The following is a 3204-nucleotide window of genomic DNA, read 5'->3' as shown; positions in this document are numbered from 1 at the left end:
GAATGAAATTTGATTCCAGTAGCACCTTTAAGACCAACAACATTTTGCACACAAAAGCTTATACCCAGAATTAAACTTTGTTGGTCTTAAAGGGGCCACTGGATTCAAACTCTGTATTATAGGTGATGCACAAAGTTTGAGTCCAGTGGCAATTTTAAGACCATCAAAGTTTTATTCATGGTATCACCTTTCATGTGCATGCACACTTCTTCAGATACATACCTGAACAAGTGTGCCTGAACATGAAAGCTTATGGTCTTAAAGGTGCCACTGGGTTCAAAATTTGTTCTGCTGCTTCAGGCCAAGACGGCTACCTCACCTGAATCTATTATAGATGATTTTGTATTCAAGGCCACCAACAGACACAAATAATAAGCACATGAAGCTAATTTGGGGAAAGCTTTTAACACACTTACACTTAGGCTTACCAAGTACTTACCTTGATTTGGCGGGGGACAACATACAACTTGTCAGGAACATTCCTGCATGGAAAACAAACTTGCCGCACCATGCTGTCGCCCAGACGTGACGCCAGCACGCTGGACACGTAGCTGGGCAACGCTCTGGCAATGGAGCTGGAAACTTGATGTGTTCCACCGAGGGATGTTCCGGCCAGGAACCGTGTGTCCCCTGCCGATTTGAAGGTAGGTACTTGGTAACCCTACTTACACTGTCCTGTGACACGGGTGACAAAGCGTGCTTAATCCTGCTCAGCCCCAAATGCAGGGTATTTTAATTGTACTAAATAACAGAATCTGCATTGTATGGGGCTGTTTAAAACATAACTGGATTAAATCAATTGTATATGGTGGGAATATTAAATGAAAACTTTGCATTCCGTTTATAGGAGAGTGGGCAATTTTTGAAACGCAACGCACCTTGGACAGTTGCAGTGGTCTCAAGTCCCTTAACTGGGATCGGCCTGGCTCTTTCTCAGCGCTATGGATTTCCATGCCCAGCTCTTTGCATTCTGCAAATGAAGGAGCTGGGCTTGTCAGCAGCATGGTGGAGGACAGGTTTGTCGGGGGCAGTGTTGCCTCTAAGCTGAGTTAGTGTGAGCTAGCTCACAGTTTTTTAGCCCCCGGCTCACACGTTTTTGTCTTAGCTCAGGAAGGATGGCTCCAGAGCAAACTAATTTATGTAGTAGCCAAATCGTTCGCTCACAACTTTAATGCCGGTAGCTCACAAAGTAGAATTTTCACTCAGAAGACTCCACAGCTTAGAGGGAACATTGGTCGGGGGCTATCGGCCACGAGGGCTCAGTGGCACTTCTGTCAGTTCAGGGGCAGTCCTCTTCCGAATGCCAGTGGCTGAGGGGAAACAAGGGGGAAGCAGAGGTCATTTTGGGGGGATCGCGGGGGATCGCGGTTCCCCCGGGTGAGGTGCGGGGGGTGGGGCACATGATGAAGCCCCGCCCCCTGCTTCCAGCCACCCTGCTTCCAGCCCTCATTCAGCCAGGAGGAGGCAGGAGCATGGGACTGGACGGACCCCCGGTCTGACCCAGCAGGGCTCTTCCGCTATCCTTTGCGGAGAATCTCCCTGATTTGGTCCACGTCAGTCGGAACGCATCATTTCCTGTTAGTGGCTGGCGGCACAGGCACTTCCTGCCGAGCGAGTGTCACAGCGGCAGTTTCCCCTTCCCTCCCAAGGTGGCCGTTCCGTTCCGTGTCCAATCGAAGAAAACGTAGGACAACACAAGTCACATTATTTCCCTGTAAATACACCGTGATAAAATAGATAACTATGTATAACTATTTATATACATACAGTAAGAAGAAATCGTTGAAACAGAAACAGGCCCAAACTCCCTGCTCTTCTTTTTTTTTTGCAAATGGAAGAACGAATCGTTACCCAGAAGGCTCTTTCTGGCCCTACTTGGAGGTTTTGCATACTATCAACCACCTCTTCCAAGGAAAGAGAAAATGTTCCTGGCTTATTCTTTGGAGTCCTTCTGGGATATTCTTCCTGCTGGATGGGGTGGTGGTGGCGGAGGCTGGGTTCACATCCTCAAAAAAACAGCACAAGAACGACAAGTTCCAAAACACACCTTGTTTGCTCTCCACATGCTGGCATGTTCCCTCTAAGCTGCGGAGTCTTGTGAGCAAAAATTCTACTTTGTGAGCTACTGGCATTAACGTTGTGAGCAAGCACTTTGGCTCCTGTATAAATCAGTTTGCTCTTGAGCCATCCTTCCTGAACTAAGACAAAAATGTGTGAGCCGGAGGCTACAAAACTGTGAGCTAGCTCACACTAACTCAGCTTAGAGGAGCACTGGCTGGCTCAGCAGTCAGTTTACGGGCTGATGATCAGGTGGCCAACTCTGGTTTGGGAAATTGGGGGGGGTGTCCTGTGGAGGGGAAGGTTTGGGGAGGGGAAGGGCCCCACAACACCATAGGGTCCACCCTCCAGAGCGGCTGTTTTCTCCAGGGGAACTCATTTTGGTCATCTGGAGATCAACCGTAACAGCGAGAGATCTCCAGGTGCCCCCTGGACGCTGGCAACACTGCTGATGCACCATTCCAGCATTTGAAGCCCAGTCCCTTCCAGAGAGTCTGAGCTGAATGTGAATCATTCCACATGCTCCAGTTTACTGTTAGTTCCCGAGGAGCTGCCGCCGCCAACGTCTGAATGGGCAAACGTGGCAGTCCTGACAGAATGTTTTTTTTAAGGCTGGCACTTCCAAAGTGACAGAAATGGGCTCCGGGGTGATGGTACTGGGCTTGTGTCTCCCTCAACAGCAATTCTGTGCTGCGACTGCCAGTGCTCACAGTGTTCCCTCTAAGCTGAGTTGGTGTGAGCGAGCTCACACATCCTAAAATAAATCAACCCTGACTAGGGTTGCCAAATGCATTTTGGCCGGGAGCGGGGGGGGCTCCCGGCCGGCGTCTAATTCGTGAGCGCGCGCGTCACCCGGAAGTGACGGCGCACGCTGGGGGCGGGGCCACGCCATTTGAGGGGAAAACTTCCCCTCAACACTTCCCCTCAAATGGCGTGGCCCCGCCCGCCCCCAGTGTGCAACGTCACTTCTGGGCGACGCGCGCGCGGGGGTGGGGTTTTCCCCGGGCCCGATTCCGCGTGGGGCGGAAGTCGGGCCTTGAAAGCAGGGGGAAATCCGCCCCCTCGGGGGGATTTGGGAACCCTAACCCTGACTGTTCCCTGGAAGGCCAGATAATGAAACTGAAGCTCAAATACTTTGGCCACCCA

Source organism: Gekko japonicus, unplaced genomic scaffold (genome assembly GCF_001447785.1).
Source record: "Gekko japonicus isolate JY-2015 unplaced genomic scaffold, Gekko_japonicus_V1.1 scaffold1491, whole genome shotgun sequence".
Lineage (NCBI taxonomy): Eukaryota > Metazoa > Chordata > Lepidosauria > Squamata > Gekkonidae > Gekko > Gekko japonicus.
This window is presented reverse-complemented; position numbering follows the sequence as displayed.